This window comes from Sycon ciliatum, chromosome 13 (genome assembly GCF_964019385.1).
Source record: "Sycon ciliatum chromosome 13, ocSycCili1.1, whole genome shotgun sequence".
Taxonomy (NCBI): Eukaryota; Metazoa; Porifera; class Calcarea; order Leucosolenida; family Sycettidae; genus Sycon; species Sycon ciliatum.
The window spans coordinates 3,819,238-3,843,098 of record NC_088655.1 but is presented as its reverse complement, the minus strand read 5'-3'; the positions used below and the strand labels follow the sequence as shown (position 1 = coordinate 3,843,098).

The 23,861-nt window shown below is 49.3% G+C and overlaps 1 long non-coding RNA gene across 3 annotated transcripts; it reads right to left on the bottom strand.

Moving 5' to 3' along the window:
• Window positions 1-10,619: 10,619 nt before the first annotated feature.
• Window positions 10,620-19,768, bottom strand: LOC135830153 (uncharacterized). Of its 3 annotated transcripts, none has more exons than XR_010556002.1 (6): window positions 19,511-19,768; window positions 18,129-18,272; window positions 16,954-17,081; window positions 16,256-16,313; window positions 14,078-14,131; window positions 10,620-12,381 (listed from the first exon to the last, which is right to left on the bottom strand). It is a non-coding gene; the product is annotated as an uncharacterized LOC135830153 (long non-coding RNA). The 3 variants fall into 3 exon arrangements; XR_010556003.1 differs by having other exon boundaries at window positions 16,987-17,081; XR_010556001.1 differs by lacking the exon at window positions 16,954-17,081.
• Between the last annotated feature and the right edge of the window lie 4,093 nt (window positions 19,769-23,861).

Genomic DNA, 23,861 nt, shown 5'->3' with positions numbered 1-23,861 from the left:
ATTGATTCCAAAGAAGCAGCCCGCCATTACGTTGACCATATTTTCTCGGCACACGGCCTGAGTGCTAGCTATCGGTCTGTTTTTCTTGACCCTTGTCGTGTTGTCTATTGTTGGCTGTCCCTTTGGCCTTTCCCATCTCCATTCAGCATATGCGAATCTGTTGGCATTTATCTTTTGGAAATTGCTACTGACTCTGATAGTTTGTGATCAGATTAGAAAACGACTCGGACTTCATGAGACATTGTGAATCCACGTAGGTGTGAAAGCTATCATGTCACCAAAGTCAAAGGCAAAGGAAATATCCAGTGCATGGCGTGCGTGCCGTTTTCATCACATCGAAAAACGGCGTGCTGTGAGCAGAACCGTGGCGTTCCTTTCCATTTTTGAAAGACACTCAGTGTAGGAAGAGCTGTTCCAATTATTTGTTTTTTTTCTAAATCTTGCGAACAAAGCCTGTGTTCGCGAGGTTTCTGGGGAAATTGCCTACAGAAAATGGAAGAGCACTGTGTGGTGTGTAGTATTCTTAGTGAAGGGACAAGACTACTTGTAGAGTGTACGGGGGAGTGAGTTGTCAGTACAGACGGTATTACCTAGGTCAGAAGCAGGGACTTCGGCTGGGTTCTGCTCATCCTGAATTCCAAGCTGCCCATTCGAGTTGCCCTGCTACTGTGTTTGAGCAGGACATCATTTGCCTACTACTGCTCGTGAAGTTCTACTCTAAGGTATCGGTAAGCTTTATGTATAGCTGGGTGTATTGCATTGTAACATACTTGTATCATTAGGGAGGTTTCGCTCTACGGAATTACGTATGAAAATAACGTACGAACTCCACGGAATTTTTATACGTAAAAATCAGAGCTGTTGGGCTTCGCTCTACGTGATTTCTCCACGACGGCTAAACATGCGTTGTTGCTTTGGAGAAGCGTTGGTTGCATGCGCCCACCGCATGCATCATGAACCGAAACCGCGTTTTCCATTAATTAATTATTTATTCTGCACGTGGTGTACAGTGTGTGTACCTTGTGTTTATCGCGGCCTGAACATTGCGCTTCTTCTTTAGTGATCAGTGTGCAATTGAACTGTCTTTTTTCTTTTCTCTGTTTATTCTTTTTACCAGGCGTGGGCCATCCCCTGGACTATAAAAATGGGTGCCTTATTATTTTTCTCTTTTGTCATCATGCATTCATCAAGAAGGATTATGTATGATTTCTATACTAAAATAATAAACATTGCGATGGACAAATGCGTAAAATGCGAAAAATATTTCGACAAGTCCAACGGAGGACCCAACGTAGGAACAAGCTTTCCTACGGAAATCCGTAGAGAGATTTACGTATGAAAGTTGCCCTCGCTCCCCAGCGCGTACGACATACAGATTTTCATGCGTAATTACGTAGAGCGAAACCTCCCCATTTTAAGGTGGCAGACTACCAAAAAATTCGCTGAAAATCGAATTTGTAATTTCATATTGAGTGCTACGTTAGTTGAAAGAGCATGAATAGCTGCAAATTCTCTGAAAATTGTGTCCCGATCTGACCAGCCGTTCAAGAGTTATGGCCGAAAATGTGCCCTTGCAAAGAAAGATTTTTTGTTGCACGCTGTCATTTGTTGGCAGCACTGTATTTGAATGTGAGCAGACCGTGCACAACTTGTCGTATCATGGAAACACGCGAAAGTGTGCAAAATTTTGCTCCAAGTCCAAAAAAGTGAAGAAAAAACAGTTAAAAAACTACGTATTGGGCTGCACGGCGGCGGGCGAAGCCCGTCGCCGTGCAGCAGGACTTCTGCCAGCACCCTCGTGACGTTGCAGATATGTGGCTTGATTATTGTAGTTGACGTTGATTTAGTGACTTTGGCAAGTTTGAGTCGTGTCAAGAAGTCAGGTAGGATTCAGTACTAGGCAGTAGTGGAACGTGAGTGGTAGTCTTTGCCGGTTTCTGAGGGTATCCTGGATTTGGTGTGCAGCGCTGTAGAAATGGCTTGCTGTGGACGTCCCAGCACTGGATGTTGTATCAAAGGTACGACCTCGTAGCACGTGCTAAACCTAAACAAATTCAAACATTGACTTGGGTCGGTGGGAATCTGTGAGAGAACGCCCACTCGTTCCGTTGTGACAGATTGCAGGGCCACGTTGAGGGGCCCTACCCCACCACCCACGGCTGCTTCTGGGGTAAAGGTATAGTTAAGGGTCCCAAATTATTTTAGTGGGCCAGCATGCTCTACAGAGTCCCAGGCATGCACATTACACATAGGCCTTGGCCACAACTGACATCGAATACGATGTGGATGGAAAACCACTGGTGTATGCAAAATCACCTTACGATGCGAGCGAAGACGGCGCAAAGGACCATGAAAATCGCCTGAGTTTGAAGCTCGGTGATGCCGTGCGTGTCTTGAACATCTCCATGGGCAAGGGATGGTGGTGGGTAGAAGTCGATGGCGAGTCTGACTACGTTCCATCATCATTCCTTGGCACTGAGGATGACCTGCGCGGCGCGGAGGAAGCCTCCTGGCAGAACGACGAATATCTTGACTTCTACCCACCACCTTCCCTTGCCCATGGAGGTGTTCAAGACACGCACGGCATCACCGAGCTTCAAACTCAGGCAATTTCCATGGTCCTTTGCGCCGTCTTCGTTCGCATCGTTAGGTGATTTTGCATACACCAGTGGTTGTCCATCCACATCGCATTCGATGTCAGTTGTGGCCAAGGCCTATGTGTAATGTGCATGCCTGGGACTCTGTAGAGCATGCTGACCCACTAAAATAATTTGGGACCCTAAACTATACCTTTACCGCTTCTGGACTTGTTTTAGGTTTGGGTCCCGCGCACGGACAGAATGGGCACGAAAATGTGAAAAAATTGTAAATGCATTTGTTTGGCTCCTGGGTGGCTCGCACACCGTGGCACTATGTCGGAAATTGGAATTTTTCCGGCCTGGAAAGCCTGTCAGTGAGGCGCACGATACTTGTAAATCATGTCCTGAGGGCCAGCATAGTGGCAGGAGTGTGTGGTCAACATTTCACTCAAATCCATTGAGAAACACCAAAGTTACGGTCGATTGAATGCCATATGAAATTTATGGGTAGGCTGCCCCCTAAAAATATTTTGTTCTTAGTTTCCCCCCGTTTCAATAACAGATCAATCTCTCTCTCTCTCTCTCTCTCTCTCTCTCTCTCTCTCTCTCTCTCTCTCTCTCTCTTTCTCTCTCCTTCTCTCTCCCTCCCTCTCTCTATCTCTCTCTCTCTCTCTCTCTCTCTCTCGCTCTCGCTCTCTCTCGCTCTCTGTTGTAAACCACCGGTTCTCAATTGGGAAAGGCCTTCGCGCTTATGGCATTGTATTCGTTGAAATGTTGTATTTCGACTCCGCCGTACCGCTGATGTTGCTGCATGGCACACGCTATATGCGTTGTGTGCGTTTTGCTGTATACGCTGTTATGTCCAGTTTTATATGCTTATGTTTTGCATGTACGCTGTTTTTGCATGCTATAAATAGCTGGTGTTGTTAGTGTTCATTGTTAATTATTCGATGAAGTGAAATATACTGTTTAAAGGAAAAGAGTTGTCCTCGTGCCGTATGGTCGTACGATCCTGACAATTTAGAGAATCTTAGAGGGTTCATAACATTTGGCGACCACGCCAGGATAGGAGCGAGCATGGCAGAGGAACTATGGAACAATTTGGAAGCCAGCTTTATCGACAATGGAGAGCGGTTAGGATTAGAAGGCGAGTTGTTGAAGGTACATGTGGAGCAGAGGCTCCAACAGTACGCGGAGCGTGAGGAGCGCAGTGCCAGACGGCGAGAGGAGGCGCTCCGCACCGAGTTTGCCAAAACACTAAAGGAGATTAACGAGCGCATCGCCAATGCGCAGGAGGGTGAGGGTAAAGCCACGATGGGAGGTACAGAGGAATCTCCCAGTCACAGCGGTGGGCGTCAACCGGTGATGAAAATCCCCTCATATGATGGAACGCAGCCATTGGAGCGTTATCTTGACCTGTTCGAGGACATCTGTTCCAAGAACGAGTTCGAAGAAAGCGAATGGCTGCTGCGACTGCGCATCGCGCTAGCGGGTAGCAAAGCGGAGAGGATATGTATTGGATGCAATAATTACGAGGAAGCAAAACGAGAGTTGCTTGCCTCGCTCGGAAAGACTCCGGATAAAGCGTGGAAGACATTGCTGACAGGCAAGCAGCGGTCAGATGAGTCGTTTCATCAATACGTTGTCCGTGTTTGCCGAGAGGTAGAGGTGTGGGCCACACTCGCTATGACAGAAGATGGCGAGGTGGACACCAAGTATAGCGCCGATATAGGAAAAATGTCCCCGGTGCTGCAAGCCATGGCAAAGCAGGTCATCTTGGAGCAATGCGGACCTGAGATGAAGACGTACCTGGTCGAACGGCAGTGCTACGGGATGTCACTGCGCCAGGTACAGGAGCACGGCGCGTCTTACCAGGTCGCGCACGGACGACAGGGTGATACTGCCAGGAAGCCAGTAGAACGATCCGTGCCAAGGCCCACAGCGTCGGCACAGTGCATGGCGATATCGGTCGCAGATGCAGAGAAGCAGCTAAAGTCGCTGCCACAGGAAGGGAGAAAGGGTTTTCTGCAGCGAGAGAGACTCTGCTGGAACTGCCTTAAGTATGGCCATATGGCCAGAGAATGTCGGTCAGGCTCGAGATGCACGAAATGCCAGAGGAAACACCACCTGCTAATACATGATGTGTTGGATAGAGCAGGTTACAGCCGGGAGAAACCGACTGAGATAGTTACGGAGAAGAATGTTGGGTCGTGCTGTCTACACTCGCCAAGTGTGCGGCTGATGACCGGAGTGGCACGAGTTGAGGGAAGAACTCGAAACGCGAAGGTTCGCGTGTTCCTGGACTCGGGTGCTGAGGCGTCATTCGTGACTGCAGCGTTGGTGTCAGCAATCGATGCAGAACACGTTGGGGTTGAAAATGTAGAGGTGAAGCCGTTCGGCGCGGAACCAACCCAACAGCGCATGGATAAGTACGCCATCACGATCCAGGGTAGCTCCGCTAGCATTCGGGTACGCGCGTTCGTGAAACCAACGCTTGAGCTGGACCTGAAGTGCGCAAGTCCGCAGACCATTGCGCAGTGGCACAGTTGGGGAGTAGAGCTGAGTGACAAGCCTCAACAAGGGACATCAGACGAAATACATATGCTGATTGGTGCAGACTATATCAACGCGGTACTGCACAGCAAGAAGGAAGTTAATGGTGAGACGGTGTGGAACACAGAGATAGGTAATGTATTATCTGGTCCAGCGTCTGCACCAAGTCGAAACAGTCAGCCGGTGACCGTGTCATGTGTCACAGCCCACATCGACAAACTATGGCAATTGGATGAACCTCCAGAACAACATCAGCACCTGCCATCTTTCCCGCTATGTCGCCAGGGCAGCGGGTACCAAGTGGGTCTCTTGTGGCGAAATGAGCGTCGGCCAACGGATAACTTTGCTCAAGCTAGAGTCATCGCAACGCGGCTTCTTGAAAGGCTGAAGAGGAATGGGAAGCGTGCGCTCTATGATGATGTGCTGATCAGGGAGTACCGCGAGCTTGGAGCAATTGAGCTGGAGCCATGTGAGAGCGATGCCGGGTACTATGTACCGCATCATGGTGTATTCCGCGAGCACGCTGCAACCACGAAGTTAAGAGTGGTGTTCAATGCCTCGGCGACGGCTCCAGATGGCAAGTCGTTGAACGACATGGTTGACCCTGGACCGTCGCTATTGCCGAGTCTCGCAGGTATGCTATTACGGTTCCGTGAATATAAGAGCGCGCTGCAAGCGGACATCCGCAAGGCTTTCTTCATGGTCGCGGTTAATCCCGAAGACCGACCGTACCTGCGTTTCTTGTGGCCCGGTCGAAGCGACAGCGATGAACTGTTAACCTGGAGGCTAACGAAACTGCCATTTGGCGTAAACTGCTCGCCGTACATGCTTACTGCGGTGATTCAGCATCACTTGAAGGAGCTACGGGCGTTGTCTGCACCCAAAGAGCGAGATCGTATTGATCTCTTGCTCACGAGTTTCTACGTCGACGATTTGGTCTCTAGTGTCTCAAATGCCTCGGAAGCTAAGGAGATGCAAGAGTTCAGCGTGCGTGTGCTTACGGATGCTGGCATGGAGTTACGCAAGTGGCGAGGCAACGAAATCCCGTGCGATCCAGAGGCCGGAGATAAAGTTCTCGGTCTGAAATGGAAAACCAGTGAGGACTTGCTCAGCATAGCAGCGCTAGGCGAGTCCGATAGGCCGTCTGTTTGGACCCGGCGATCCCTCCTCAAGTGTGTTGCGTCAGTGTTTGATCCGCTAGGTCTAGCAGCACCGGCAGTTGTGCCGGGAAAGATACTGCTACAGCAAGCCTCGGAGGCGACTGGGATGATAAGTTGCCTGATGGCATCGCAGCCGCATGTGCGCAATGGTGGGGAGAGTTGGCCGAAGTGGTGAGCATTGACATACCACGTTGGATTTGTTGCACTCTTGAGACGCCGATTGCGCTTCATGCCTTCGCCGATGCCAGTGACAAAGCGTTTGGATGTTGTTTGTATGCAGTCGTCAATGGACAGTCGCACTTGGTATTTGCCAAAGCCAAAGTGGTACCCGTGTCTCCACCCACGTTAGCCCGCCTAGAGTTACAAGCAGTATGTCTAGCGGCTCGCTACGCTGAGTTTGTGGTGAAGGAGCTGCGTGTGACCGTCACGCAAGTCTATGGCTGGACTGACAGTCTCACTACCGTTCATTGGATCAGTAATCCATCGTACAAATGGAAAACATTTGTGGCTAACCGCGTCAGTCAAGTCCAGGAGATATCGAAGAAGGTCGGCATTGTGTGGAACCATTGCCCGGGCCTTCACAACCCAGCAGATTTACCGTCGCGTGGGAGTAGTGCACAGCAGATCCGTAGTCCGTTCTGGAGGGGCGGACCAACCTGGATCACGGAGCCCAATGACTGGCCCACCGCATCCTCAACCGCAGCTACAGATGAGTCCAGTGTAGAAGTACGAGTGTCAGCCACCACCTGTAGTCGAGAATCTGATAAGGAATGGTGGCTCCGATTCAGTAAATGGTCGAGGGCACAGGGCATGGTGACTCGGATGTTGCAGTGGAAGCACACTGAGCCTCGTGCTGAACTCTATTTTGCAGCAGACAACGTATTGTACCGCATCGTTCAAGCCGCATGTTTCGCTGAGGATCTTGAGCTGATCAAGCAAGGTCAACCAGTGAAGCCTGGGTCGAAGGTGTATCAGCTTGCACCGTTTCTGGATGAGCATGGAGTGCTCAGAGCCGGGGGACGACTTCAGCACAGCGAGTTGGCGTATGGAACCAAGCACCCAGTCCTGTTAGGCACACATCATCTGACCGAGTTGCTGTTGGAGAAAAAGCATGTTGAAAGGATGCACCAAGGTGTAGAAGGAGTCTTGTCGTTCATCCGTCAGAAATTCTGGATTATCGGTGGTCGACGAGCGCTACGCAACATTACTCAGCGATGTGTTACATGCCGCCGCTACAAGGCTAAGGCTGCCTCAGAAGTCTGCCCGCCGCTGCCAGAAGACCGAGTCGTTCACGAGAGGCCGTTCGCAACTACCTGCATCGACTATGCTGGTCCGTTGTACGTGCGCCGTGGTGAGTCATCTCCAAAGGTATGGATAGCATTGTTTGTGTGTGCCACCACCAGAGCAGTTCACTTGGAGGTGGTCGATAGTTTAAGTACCGAGTCATTCTTGATGGCATTTCGGAAGTTTGTCGCGAGACGTAGTTTGCCGTCTCGGATCAGGTCGGACAACGCTACAACGTTCAAGGCGGCATCTGACAAACTGAGTGTGCCATGGATGTTCAATCCTCCAGCTGCACCATGGCATGGAGGCTTCTATGAGAGAATGGTTGGTACAGTGAAGAGTGCCTTGAAAAAGGTAATGGGAACAGCGTTTCTGAAGGTCCAGGAGCTTGAGACCCTCTTGTATGAGGTTGAAGCAGTGCTGAATAGTCGTCCGCTAACTTATGTGTCTGATAGCCTGGATGAGCCACCAGTAACCCCTGCAATGATGATGGGTGACATCTGGATGTCGTCAGAGAAGCCAGCAGGTACCCTAGACGCTGCGCAGATGTCATCGAGATTGCGTTACCTCAGTCGGACACTGGAGCATGTCAAGAATCGTTGGGAGGTGGAGTACCTAAGTCAGCTGAACAAACACCAACAGACCATGTCGCGCCCTTTAGCTGTGGGTGATGTTGTCTTTGTTCTCGATGATACCAAGCGCAAACAGTTCTGGCGTTTGGGACGGATCATCGAGTTATTCCCTGGTCGAGATGGTAAGCGTCGTGTTGCCAAGGTTAAGTTGAGTACCAGTACCCTGTTGAGGCCGATCCAAAGGTTAGTGCCATTAGAAGTATCGTCACAGGACGTGGCTCCTGGGCTTGCAGATACCGCTCAACCTGCTATCGTCCCTCAGCAGCCAGCGTATGAACCGTCAGCACCGTTACCACTACCACGGCAGCAGGAGATGACACGTTCTGGGCGCATAGTCAGAGCCCCGGATCGTTTTTGACTTGTGTGCATTGTTGTACGGCGGTGAGAAGCCCTTTGGTGGGGAGAATGTTGTAAACCACCAGTTCTCAATTGGGAAAGGCCTTCGCGCTTATGGCATTGTATTCGTTGAAATGTTGTATTTCGACTCCGCCGTACCGCTGATGTTGCTGCATGGCACACGCTATATGCGTTGTGTGCGTTTTGCTGTATACGCTGTTATGTCCAGTTTTATATGCTTATGTTTTGCATGTACGCTGTTTTTGCATGCTATAAATAGCTGGTGTTGTTAGTGTTCATTGTTAATTATTCGATGAAGTGAAATATACTGTTTAAAGGAAAAGAGTTGTCCTCGTGCCGTGTGGTCGTACGATCCTGACAATTTAGAGAATCTTAGAGGGTTCTCTCTCTCTCTTTACATTTTGTGCATGCTTCGCACTCTCATGTAAATGGTCATCCAAATTAGTTGCAGTTGCCACCAGTTTCGCTTTGTAGGGTGTAACATGTGATATGCAAGACATTACCCTTGTAGCTCTGGCTATACCAAGGCTCATTTAAAACATTGTAGCGTTCTCGTTTTGTATGAGCTACGGTGTAACCCCGATACTCTAAACCAATAATCATCAAGGAACTGGGGATAAAAATAATACTCATCTGAGGGTAGCCAGACTGATGCATCACCTAAACAATACTCAATACCATGTCTAGCTAGCTCAACAACAAGGAAAGAAAAGGAAAAGGGATTGCATGCAGGGAAATTAAAATCCCGGCCATGCTATGCTATCTGTACGGTACACGGGCCGCATGCGCTGCCACTAGTTCACTACACATGCAATGACTATGTCCCTGAGTACACTCACTATGGTGGTGAACTGCTGGAAGATCTACAATAAAATATGCACACATGCATACTACCATTACTGTAAAACCGGAAAGTCTAACGAGTCACAAAGTCTAACGTTTTAACGACAAATTGATTTTCGTTATTTGAAAAAACGTTATCGCTAGATGTTTGTGTGTAGATGCACATCCGGATGGGCGGCCAGGTAGCCATCGTTAAACTTTCTGCATGTTATCATGCCAAAATTACAAAAAAACGTTAAACTGTTTGGTCGTTAGACTTCCGGTTTTACAGTACATGCCACCATGAAGCACTGAAGAAGTGCTCAGAAACTACCGGGGGGGGGGGGGAGTTGCCAACAGCAGAAACACAAAAACATGCTCCCCACAAGTTCATTCTCATACACACCGCATGCCTACATGCTCACAAACACACACATACACACCGCATTTGAGATCTTTGAAAGCAATAGTTGGCTGCATGATGTGTGATACTCCCCGCCTGTTGCTCTCGTTATGCAGGTCTGAGTATTGCCGCGATGGTTACCATGGTTACAGGGAAACTGTACCCAAGCAAGCGTCCAATGTCTACTGCAAGACCAGCCTCGTAATAGCAACACAATCATAAACTTCCAATACTAGCAGTAAAGCACGACAAGGCCTATTGGCAAGTTGGGGCAAGGCAGAGCGCTGGTACCAGAGCTAAGTACAGTACTAGAGTCTGTTCAGACACTAGCAGCGGAATGCAGCAGCTTTAAAAGCGGTTTGCAATAGCATGCGGGGGGGGGGGGGGACAAGTGCCACACTCTCCGTAAACACAGCAAAGACACACATATGCCTGATAGTGATAGCATGTTCCATGAAGTCAACGACTGGACAGTTCACACATACCACTCCACATGCATAGGACATACATAGGAGATACGGCGAGAACAGCCGTCAGTGGTGATAATAATATTGTCGTTAACCTAATACCGACCAGCTAACGCATGAAACTGACGAGAGACTCCATCCTGGAATCACACTCACAAGGCGCACAAGGCCTGCTGTTGCAATGATGAGCACAAACAGCTGACCAGCGACCCACATGCTCCTTGCGCTTCATGCCTGTGATGTATGACATGCAAATACTGAACAAACCAGCCGCCTACACATGTAGCCACGCATGGGCAATGGTACAAACACACGCACACGCCCACACACACACACACACCCATCATGTCCTCTGCCCATCATCATGTCCCCATCTATGGCATACTGAGACGAGGCCTCAGCGCATTTAGTGCTGAACACCGGTTACGGGGCAACACTCGGTCAATACATACAGGGGAGGGGGGACAAGAATCGGCATCACAGAAATCAAGAGCAGATGCACATGTGATCAGGGTGGTCAACAGCAGGTCCAAGATCTAAGGGCATACCAGAAGTAGACGTGAACAGAGCGCGCAACAGAGCTTCATGAAAGGCATAATCATCGTCCATCTCATCATGCGCACCCTCACACCAGGTTTCAACTTGGTAAACATGCATAATAAGAGCACTGTACAGTACAGGAGCGAAGTCAGATGCATGGGGTGGGGGGGGGGGGGGGGCAGCCGTTGGAAGATTCAACGGGTGTAGAGCGTCATACTCTGCAAGAAGTTCTGGGTCTGCAGGCACGGACGCGTCGTCGGCACACCACGAGTGCCAGTAATAGTTCCGACACTCAGTTGCGCGTGCCATTATTCTGGTCCCTGATAGTCGCGTCACGTTGGTCATTGCCGCAATACCAATCATTGGGATGGAGTGCTGCCGTGATGAACACACAACCCACAAAACCACCCTTGATCGCATCCCATTTCCATCCAGGACCCTGAGCAACATTCCAGGGGAGAGGTCTTGGCCATCGAACAGAGCGGCAGGTTGGCCCACATATCCATCAAACCACTGCCTGCAACCAGAGCCCCAGTAGAAGACAATGCGCGGCTGGGAGCCGGTTCTGGCCAGAAATGGGAGCATCTGGAGCAAAAAGATTGCTTATCACCGGCCGCAACACACGACCTCCGACGACCTCCGCGTCCATCTTTTGGTTATCCAGTGTCGCTAGGTAGCTGAACCACTGCTGCTCGCCAGACCCGTGATCTTGTGCTCCATGGCCTCGCACCACCGACGCTGTATGCTGAGGATTAGGATGCGGTCTTCCTGGTAACAAATCCTGGCGTTCTCCCGAGCGGCGAGCAGAGAGAAGTTCTTGTACAAATACGGATGGATTATGTAGGACCACAGGTCGACGAGACACTCAAGGTCCGTCCATGCTAACCAGGGACTCCCGGCGAGGTGATAGCAGCCAGGCTTGGCTACTCAGTCCGGTGCGTTGCAAGCATACTCTGTGCCCTAATAATACGCAGACCGTGGTCGCGTCCAGTACTAGACCAACTACTAGACCAAACACCGTCAAGCAGCTCGTTGAGGCGATCTGGATCTCCCTCTGGCAACTGCGTTACTGAGGGCTCCGGCGAACGATCCAGCCCCGCATACACTGTCTTGGGCAAGCCTCCTAGCACGCCAAACGCCGGTCGCTTCGGTGTCGTTGACATGGGGAAAATCCTGACTCGGATACCGTCGGACTCTCCGGCGTCAGACTAAGCAACAGAGTCTCGTCGATCGATAGATCATGTCCGCCAGTTGACTCATTCCCAATGGTGGCGAGCATGGCAATCAATAAATTCTCGCGGTCAACAAACGAACGCTCAGCCTCGCTCCGGCGCACATGCAGAGACCAACAGCCAGGCGCAGGATCCACCCCTCAAAGTCGGTGACACGGCTCTCGTACCTGCACACAACGTCCGGGATCGGCTTGCCATTGTATGAGCACTCCGATGCAATTTCTTTAGCAGCCGCTCCAATCTCCTTACGCTCTTCTTGAGCATCCGTATCGACCTGCCCAGGATTGGGATTCGCCTCGTACGTGAACCTCTCAGAGTAGACCTTAATTCCTGAGTCGTCACACTCCGCGACCTAGTTACAGACATATGCATGCACGAGCACAGAAAAACACATACGCAAAACACACCCGCAAACAAACACACAGATCCAATCAAGCCCCGAGATATCATTCCGTATTGGAAACTGATTCAAAATGTTCCCAGAAAGATTCAACATCTTCATGTATAATAGAATGCAGCCATGACAAAGGACCTAGAAGAGTAAACCAATCTGGACTGGCAATTATTCTCATGAGAATTACAGTTTGGCTAGTTGCACCATCCGAATCTTCGACATGCCACATCACTCTATTTTGATCTCATTTTTTTGCTTCAGCAGTACGCCCATGTTGAGCGTGTGTTCCTTATTTTCGGCATTGGTACAAGTATTTCTCTACTCTTTGGTCAACCTTTCTTTGTCCACTACTAAGAATATAAACGCTTGATCAAATATCTAGTATCCTTCTTCATCCTTCACTCACATTATTCTAAAAAAACGAGCATGTGGATGCTTCCTATGTGTTGCCATCTAACTAGACAAGATTGTGAGAAGTTGTCTAATAGGGATGCAGTCAGGAACATGCATTGCGAGTTGTGAATCGGGCAAGATGGGAAAAATAGCAGCAGGGTAGACCCACACATCTTAACCCTTTAAGAGCCGCCCCATACTTGAATGCGTCGTAAACGACGCATTCAAATGCAAAACTTCAAAAGATCGTAACTCAGTCTAATCTCGCTCAAATCCATCGATCGAAATATCCAGGGCGAAGAGAAAACTCTCACCTGTCGGGAGAAACAATCCGCAAAGCGCTGCGAGCAACGGTTCCCGAGATAAATCACTCGTAAGTTGAGCCGCGATCGCGGCAATTTCAAAAGCGCGCAGTGCAACTTTAGTATTGAGATTTTTGAGACTTTTCGTCACGCTGGTTTACTCGAATTTGCACGGGTTTCACTGTTGATATTGTCAAGGGTACACAGCAAAAAAATTGGAACTCCACGATCGAGTAGAATGAAATATCTGGAGCGGGACGCAATTGGACGCATTTGGGGCATTTTTCGTACTGTCGCTGCGATCTAGCGCTGGATAGACGGTGTGCTGGCTATCATGATCGACCTCATTCTCTTCCTCTCGCGGATACCTTTCCAGGAAGCCCTAGATTGTGAGGATTGAGTGAGTAGAACTGAAGCTATGATCCGAGGAACATGAAAAAATGCAGATTTTTGAAAATTTCCTGTGGCTCTTAAAGGGTTAAAAAGATGTTCATGATAATACCGGCACGGTTTCAGAGTAACATTGCAAGAAGCTGCACCGTCCGTTCCGTGTGGAAACAGCTGCGAATCAAGCTACCGGGTCTAGATTCCCGCTTGGCCCAGCACCGCCTGCGTGGAAAATTCTGCAGATCACGCTATGGGCACTAATGTCACGCCTGGCCCAGCTGCGTACATGGTGGGAAAAGAGGGTAAGCTTTTGCAGGAGGGGAAAGTAATGGGGGGAAAAATGCAGGGGGTTTTCAGGCAGCCAAACATAATCTCCCCCAGAATAATTTAGAGGGGGGAGGGGGGGGGAGAGAGGAGAGGATATTGAGTAAGCCTCCAAACCCACCCTCCACCGTTCGATGGTTTGCTTATATACATTACTCTGAGTCAAGGGTGCGAACCAATAACCAATCAGAAGTGACTTGTCGCATGAGGTGCGGACACAGGAAAAGGTTATTAGCGATCACACTTACATTGCTGCTCCAGTAGCTGGATCGCGCAGTACTTGCAATCAGCTATGCCGTGACCTGTGAATTGGCACATACAGGTAAAACATTGCACAGAAAACACCAAGGATGAGGACAGCAGGTGAGATACGTACCACCGCTTTTGCCAGCAAAGATAGCTGGCGGCACACACATATATATACACACACGCACATATACCTGTCCTGTCCTGTCCTGTTGAGCCACTGCCATGAAGGTTACGTGGACCCCGGAGGGGCAGCTGAGAGAGAGGAGGAGCACACAGCCCTGTGACGATCCAGGTGATGCGGTAAGCGAAATCGGCGGGAGCAGACGCAAACACACGTGAAACCCTGACGGTCCTGAACGGTCGGACGACTACAAGTCCGCGAGCAGCGATGACGAGCGCGGCCACGTGTAGACGCAAAGCAGCGGTCACAAGCCTGGCAGTGAGCGACGCAGCACAGCGGAGAGGCAGGCAGCGGCAGGGGCGCACCGACTGCTGACTGGGGGTAAGTACTTGTACACTTGTGCCTTGCCAGACCTCCACGGGACTTCAGCCAACGGCCACACTCTCCACACTGGCATGCAACTTTCTGCTCCGCAACCGGCTTCGCACGCTCAGCCTTACACTTGTGGCGTGCGCGATCACTGGGGCGTGTAAACTATCGGTCGCAGGTGTAGCAGGTGACGGGAGGGGTATGCTGGGCATCTACCGGTGCTGAGTACGCCGAGCGCCAGGTGGAACGCGACTCGCATTCAGCTCGCCATTCCCCCTCGGGGCCGCGAGAACGAAGGTCAGACATGATACAATCCTTCCAGCGCCGACGAGGGCCATGAGCTGGGCGACGCGATGGAAGCGTGCCAAAGAGAACTTGCTTCGGCAGCCGGTGGTCCTCCATCCGAGCAACATGCCCGAGCCATTCAAGGCGGCGGTGCTCCACCTTCGTGCGGATGGTGTCGGGATCACCCCACCGCACATATACACACACACACACACACACACACATACTTGCTCAGTACTTGTACTTCTTCTTCTTTCTCTCACTGCCAAAACTGGTCACGTGGGTCTCCCCGGGAGAGGGGAGAGAGACTCAAAAGGAATCTTGGAAAGATGACTCAATTGGCCATTGAACCACCCAACGGCCGACACCCCCTGAAATCCCCAAACTAGGGTGGACTTGAAATGATCCCACTTATGGGCTCACCACACCTCAGTAAGTGGGTGACAAGGCGCAGAAAAGGATTGACAGCATCAGGGTATCCGTCCCGGGATCCAACTGCAGGTACCCTGCCCCCAGTGAAGGTAATACTTGGCACTAGTGTCGGTGGCTAAATCAGAGTGGATCTGATATAAGCTTCACTAGCACCATTGATTACACAAGAGTTAATCTAGCCAGAAGCAGTCCATGGTTAACAGGTATGTATACTTCAAACAGAAAGTATATGAACCCTGAAACCAACAAAGGTGGTAGGTACAACAATACACCTTCAAGCAGCCGAGCCCGTTGGCAACAGGCCCAACACTATCTGGCACAAGTGCACCCAACAACCGAACTAGCTGGCACACACACATACACACACACACACACACACTAGCTGGCTGTCACTCACATGAAACACTGAGAAACAGCACTGCATAGAAGAAACAGCCCTCCTTGCATTGAAATCCAGTCGCGTCACTCTAGTTTGCGCCTTGTATCCCTTCACACCCCAGTGTTCCCAGTGGTCTATGGCTGCGCAACGCCCGGCGCCTACTTGAGTGATGTGACTGGATTTCATTGAGCAGTGATGAAGTATACGCACGCCTCGAATTTAACACCACGTTTTTTTCGGATTTAAAGCACCGGCATAAGAAGTTTGGTGTTGGTAGTGCACACAAACATTAAAGAGTGACAAAACCAGAGTTTGTGTGTGGGGAGGGGGACCAAGATGGAGCGGGCAGTGTGAAAATAGGAGATGTTTCAGCTAACTGTACTGGTGTACTTAAAATGAGGAATGGGCTGATAAATACATGGATGGCTCCAATAGTTACGAACCATCCATTTGTTTTCACACACTTGCAGCCCAGCAAACACTGCTCACATACCATCATCCGTGTCATGGAGGGGAAAACAGGATGTTGCACCTGCAGAATTCGGGAAACTGAGACAAGCATTCAATAACACCTCAAGCAATGACACTCACCTCAACTTGGTACTGATTAGAGATTATTTGACCATGGCACACATGTGAACATATCCACCTGTGGAGAAAACAAGATATGAGAATCATTACACAAGATATCACTACACACCGACAAGACAACACATAGTTGTCGCTAAGATACTCGTCGTCATTCCTGTGGAGAAAACAAGATATGAGAATCATCACACAAGATATCACTACACACCGACAAGACAACACATAGGTGTCGCTAAGATACTCGTCGCCATTCCCTTGCCAAAACACAAAGTTCAATTTCAAATACCAACGGGTTTTGCAGAACGAATTTGGGAGGGGGGGGGTGGGTGGGGGGGAGTCCGCGAATTGACAGCAATGCAATAAGTTTCTGATATCAAAACCAAGACGGTAAGCAGTGGAAGATATTTTCCTCTACCAAGAGGCACCTGGAACAACTATGTCACTGTGCCACCAGAAATGACAGAGCGTGACGCAAGGTTACGAGGGAAAAAAGTATCCTCAACTTAAAAATTGAAGAACAAGAAGGTTGAGTTGCTACCTTCCTTTCGCCAAACAACTCGCCAACATACTCTGCCCCCCCCCCCCCCCCCCCCCCCCACACACACACATATACAAAACAGTAAAACCTGTCAAGGAGACCACTCAGATAAGGCGACCACCTGTCCCAGGGGACCACTACAACCCGGACCAAGGCATGCTACCTGCAATCACATGACCCTGGATAAGAAGACCACCTGTATACAGCGAGCACGTTTTGAAGGTCCCTGGAGTGGTCACCTTAGACTGGTTTCACTGTACATGTGCAGACACACATGCTCCCGCATGTGGGCTCCCATGCACAAATGCACACACACACACACACGCACACACACACACACCTCAGACCTCAGACCTGCCCATCGCGGAAGCGATGATAGCGAACAGCTATGTTAGACATAGCAACTTGTGCTGGGATTACACCATTCAACAGCTTGCAAGGCACACACACGCACACACATACACACATGCACACACACACATACACACATATACACGCACGTACACACCCAGGCCCACTCCCCAGAATCTGTGGATCATATGTTGCCATCACAACTGGGGACAGTGTGAAGGTCAATCAGCTGCGGCACTTTAAAATCACTAACAGACGAAGCATGTCAGCCATAATATAGTTTCGACTAGGCCTTAGTTACATTACTATCGGGTACACCATTTACGGCTTCAAATGCATAATGTATCTGCGTACTAATCCTTGATGGCAGAGGAAGACATTCCTGCGCATGTGAAAAGTCAGTCTCACTTCTACAAGGAGTTTGGAATTTCTTTTCGCTTATCTTCATGGAAAATCGAAGAACACGGCCAATATTACAAATAGGTTGAATTCATAGTGGTGATTCATTGAAGGAGCAAGACTTGAACCGTGCATGTATCACATTACACCCTAATTACCAGTCATAAAGCAGAGGGATTCTAGGCTGTCCAGTACAGTTATCAATGCCGAATGGCAGAGAAACTTCCAACAAGATGAAGAGGACGAAAAATGTGTTGTTACTCCGAGTTTCACAAACTACGCAGACACTGTTGTCCAGGGGCGTCGGACACGGTGCGGTCACTACGGTATTGACCGCAGCACCATTTGCCCCAAATAAACTGTGAATCGATAAAATGCACTGATTTGGGCTCTAAATCTCCACCCTCCCCCACGAGAAAATTGTACTTCAGATGGCTGACCGTATCACACTAAGTTACCTTCCGACACCCCTGTTGTCTGGTGATCTCCTAGTGTGTGAAACTCGGAGTACCAACACATCTTCATGCTCTTATTCTTGTACTTTCAGTCATTCGTTGATCTTCTAACACACACGAGAAAGAGACTTACCAGGTTATTGGGCGATGGGCTGTATACAGAGGCGACGCGGCTGTGACAGCAGTGGGACCCGCTTTAACCCTCCACTATCATGTGGTGTGCACCACCGATAAGGTCCGATATCCATTCCTCTTCCAAGGAAATCTTCTACCGTTCCTGAATGATCCCGTACCACACACAACACAAATACACACATTATCCTATCACTCAGCATTCCTTTTAGAGCCCTAACTCTAATACAGTAAACCCTGTGACTAAAGACCACCCCTTGGGACCAGAGAAAGTGGTCTTTAGTGGCAGGTGGTCCTTAGTTAGAGGCTTGCACCGCACAACCATATATGAATGTTAGACCGTCCGTGCCTGGCAAAGTGGTCTGTAGTACCAGGCTGGTCGCTAGTCACGGTGGTCTTTAGCTACAAGTTTTCCTGTACTAATAACCGATGATGCAGAGGAACTCAGGTGGTGAGCCAATCGTATCCAGGTATAACAGGAATGACAACATAATTATTACGAGCTATGACAAAAGGTTCACCGATGTAACAAGATATACACAGTCCGATACGGTGAGAACAACGCACACAACACTGAACAGGGGCACTGCGACATTCAACGACCTTACGTCTAGCTTCAATACATCTACAAACCCTTATCCAGCCATCCATACAAAAAATCGACCACTCTAGGTCGATGAGTTTGCGATGTTGTAATTCAACCATTTGCTATCCAGCTTGCACATAATATATTTTAGCAGGCAGGCATAGTTGGATGGTCTAAGACCACGATTGAGAAACAGAGGGTTACAGGTTCAAGTCCTGCTTGGAAGCGGAAGGATTTTTTCCAGCCGTGCTGTGACGAACAGTTAATTGGGAACTCGTGGTCTGGCACGAGGAAAATATGGATGCAGTGAATGGGATTTTCGGTCTTTGACCACTTTGTGGTGGGTCTGATCTACTCGCCTCGCAACACTTTAGGAGCTTCATCTGCGCCTTGATCCAAGAGAGTGGTGGCGTTCCTGCGGATGCGGAAAACTCGGCGTCCAGCCGAGTCTCAAGCGAACCGTGAATTTCTTTTTTTGCCCATAAAAATAAAAATTTCACGGTTCGCGTGAGACTCGGCTTCCAGCCACCACCCTTTTTTTGCCCATATTTTGCGTCAAAAGAAGCAAGAAAGAGTCCTGTTGTCGCTCCGCGTTCAAAGCGACAACCGAACCTGTGGCATTTGTACGGATGGAGATCATCCCTCTACAACACTTGACGAGGTGTCGTTAGCAGCAAACTCCCTATCTATAACCATTTGAGGTGAGCATTTCACACAGAAAAGAAATGGCAGTGGTCTGAGTCCAGCAGACGTCAGAAATATGGTGTCTTGAAGATTAAAGTCAAACCCATTCTCACCTGGGACTTCAATGGTGGCTTCCATCGTTCCTACTACGTTCAAAGTCCATCCAGTCAGGGGTGAGTGGAGGTTCTACGATGAATCTAATAGGTGTTGGTTCTCGTTGGCTCACGTCGCACACCGCTTGTCAGTGTTGAGTTATCATAGATCATGCCCACGCAAGTTCTTTGCACAGAACCGGTGGCCTGCCTCGTTCTCGCCACGATACGCTCGATGCTGGGTACGTGCAATTTGCAAATCCGTCCGGAGAGGGGGGGGGGGGGGGGGGGAGCTGCATGCTGCGCTGCCTGGGACAACACTTAAGCCGGTGATAAAGTTTGTTAGGTTAGCCATCCACCGTGTGTCCATCTGAACAAGATAAGTGCCAGAAACAGAACAAAAACAATTTCCGGTCCGCGTGAGGCATTAGACTGAAATTTCCGCATACAAATGAGCAGATTCAGCAACTAAGTGTGGGAAGGTAAGGTAGATCAGACCCTTCACCAAGTGGTCAAATACCGAAAATACCATTCGCCGTGTCCATGTTTCTCTCATACCACAGCCCAAAACCAAAGTAAATTATGCTTGCCATTGCCTGCCTGATTATTTGCCCGGAGACGACTTTTGAATTTCGCCGAGCGAGCGCTGATGACGTAATGAGGGATCAGCTTGCCAGTGGAAATGCACCTGGGCAAATACATTTCATATACTTTTTGGCCAATTTTGAATCGAAGAGGAGGTTGTTTGCTATGTTCTTCCACCGTCGTGAGCGATCCCGAAATTCAAAAGCCGTCTTCCCGCTCGACTCGATCGCTTCTGGAGACTCGTTCTTGTTCGAGGGGTTTTCTTTTTCACCTACCTTCGTCTAACGATCGAAAATTCGGCGTCGAAAATGAAGCCGGAGTGCCCCTTTAATCTCCCCGGACACCACGCTTGCTTCTCAACCATTTCTGATTGATCCACAGATTAAAAAAATTGGCCTGAGCATTCGAGGCCTAAAAATCTGTTACGGTTGAAATATTATTACTTTGCAAGGTAAAGTATGACAGAGTGTGCAGGCAACGGCAGTGCAGGCTAATTTGAATGCGGCCGAAACTCGATTTTATAATCGCCCTCGGAAATGTAGCATAGTTCGTCTGATTTACACGAAAACAGGCATTCCCTTGTAGATTCTGTGGGGGGGGGGGGGGGATTTCCACATGCCTAAGGTCCAGCCATTGTAAGACTGGATTCATCAGACTCAAAGTTCAAACTCGCAGAAACAACTAACACTTGCCATTTTAAATTTCTCATAGCAATTCATTTCTCTTTTAACCTTTTGCGCCCTGGTGCTAAATCCACAGATTCCTGCCACCGCACGGGATCTCAGCATGCATACGAAAATGATATAATTTCACTCACCAGTTCCGTATTGTTTTCATATTGGTCTCATTGGAAAACTACATGCACATATCTCCTCCCTCTCTCTCTCTCTCTCTCTCTCTCTCTGAATATCGCCACTAGGCACCCACAGGAGAGACAGAATCGCCTTCAAGCCTGTTGAGAGCTGCCTTATTGCGCCAGAGCGAGATTCTGTACCAGCCTTCTCAAATTATATCATCGTTGCTCAAGTTTTTCTCAACGTAGGACAATCATTCAAACTCCTGCGCTAGCGCGCGCTGCAGATTCATGAAGTAACACTAGTAAGTAAGTTTAGTTAGTTTCGAAGCTCAAGCGAATCATTTTTGATCTCTAATACTTCGCATGCGCATAATTATTATTATGCACTGTGCAGCGATGAGTCACAAGGAAAGTCCCCTCTTGACTCGAGGCACGCTAGTAGTAGTACTCAGTACTACATTGTAGTACTGTACAATCGCTGCAGCTGATGCACGCCAAATCGCGAAGAGCTCTGCGCATGAAATTTTCAAAACAATTATTTCAAGCCGCGCGGCGTTAGCCGGCGTACTCGCGTTTCGTTCATCGACGCTCAGTGTGTTTCCACGTCGTTGCGCTATATCAAACGACACACCACTGGAGAGCCTATTCTCACATATTTCCAATGAGCCCTTATTTGTGTTAGATTAGATGAGTATGACATGTACAGTGTACATGTACATAACTGTATTACAGTCATCTGTAGTACATGTGTAGTACATCTGTAGTACATCTGTAGTATATTCCCTGACTGTCACTGTACAGTAGTCACACAACCTCCTGTACCAGTACTTTTTTTGTTGGTGAAGAATCAACACAATTACATATTAAAAACGAATCATCAGATACAGTAATGATTATAGAGTCTGTCACTCAGTAGGTTCACTGGATGCGTGCCTCCGTCGCCACTAGCACAGCAGGGGACTCAGGCACCGCAGGAGCAAACATGCTCCTTGAGCCACGCAGGCACATAGCACCACAACGCACCAGGGCAAACCCGAGGCGGCAGCGCAGCAAGGAGATAATCTGCCCGTATGGCTTCTTACTCTTCTCAGCCAGGAGAGAGGCGATCCGCGTGAAAAGAGCATTGGCATGCTTGCCATAGCCACCAGAGGCAGAAAGCACAACGGGCACGAAGGAGGCATGCTCAACTTCGCGTACTCGCTCTTCGTCCAAGTAACCACATTCACAACAAAAACGTATACCTACATGAACGGTGAGCAGTATACTAATGTACACATGTTCCAGGGAGTTGAGAACAATAATATTATTACATTGTAGTTCTTGAACAGTACGCATGCAGTCACCGACCCAGCGCCATGGGCTTTCTCATAACGAGAACTAACGTTGTTACTTGTAACATTGGGGGCAACCACATGACTGACATCGGATATGTCTGTCCTCACATCAGCACCCATGTACCGTACTTTCATAACCAGCTCATCCATGTCCTTCTTCTCGCCAGAGCGAAAGCCCATGAAGCAGATGAATAAACGGGCCTCCTGTTGAATGGTTCGGAAGTTGGTAACAGTCAGTGCATGATATGCATGGCTGTTTGGTTAGGATGGAGTCACGCATCACCAAAGTCGTAACAAAGGTTAGCTACAGATACACGGACGACGTGCTGGTGGGTGAAAACGGAGTGAGACTGAATTTGGTGCGTATCAAGACCACCAAACAACAATTTGTTCAGTGATGGGCACTCAACAGTGACAACACACACGCCGAACAAGAAAATACCATGTCCAAAACCCAGAAGATGTGGACCAGATAGTGGCAGTGCCTGGACAGCAACACACGCGCACAGAATGGACGAACCGCTGAGCAATGTAGACGTTGAGTAGTGCAAACAAGGTGGACCCAGAATCCTGACGTGGTTACTCCTAGAAACCTGACCTTGCTCCACAGCTTATCGAACAGAGTTCCATCGAAGTTTGACATGACGAAGGCCAGGTCACAGCCACTGGGTACTTCATCAGGAGTCTTGGCCTCGTTGGAAAATGCCCCCTGCAGCTCCAGGACCTTGGCACTTTCCGCAATGGCACTGTCATTGCGAAGGTCTTCGCCGACTACACACAGCCAAGCTTCACCACCGACTTCGTGGAAAGTGTCCTCGTTCAGTGGTGATGCGAAAGGAGCTGGGGGAAGACGGTGTGGTGAGGGTAACTACATTTACCACGAAAACGTTTATGTGTTGTCAAGCTGTACCTAGAGTGATTGACAGATCCTGTCGACACCCTGAGCCTAGCACTGCGCCTCTCCATGACTTTACCTTTCAGGAACTAACACCGTCACTGGTACAGCTAGCTCGTATGCGCAGGCAGCACTCGACTTTGCTCACAAACTGTTAGTTGACTAGTGGGAAGTCTGTGGTTCTCTCAGTACTCCATTGGAGACAAGAATTACCCTCTACATTTAAGGTATTATTCTCCATCTAATCACAAAGGCCTGGAAGAGGCCTTGCCACAAAGATTCTCACTTCGACCATGGTCACCACTGTCAGCTACATGGAAATCGCCACCTCCCGAGGATGAGGATCAGTCTTCCGTCGCTCCGCCGGAATCACTACCTCGCCCAGATCAGTCGGCCGTCTCTGATGTCGCGCCTGCTGATGTATCCCTTGATGAACATGTATCTACTGATGTCGCGCCTACTGTCTCTCCTGCTGTCTCTCCGGATGTCGCATGGCTACTTCCCCTTGTCTAGCCCCCAAGACGAAAATGATAGTAGCCGACTGGCCGAAATTAAAAAAAAAAAAAAATGTCGCTACGACCCAGCTCGACCTAATCGACCTCCACTTTAGGCCGCGGTCACACCGAGCTCGATTCAGCCGTTCAGCCGAAACAAGCGCTTGTTTACGTCACTATTACCATGGAAATGGCTGAAAAATGTCCTACAAGCGACTTTCAGCTGTGGCTGACTCTCAGCCGTTTTTTTCCGGCTTGTTTCAGCCAC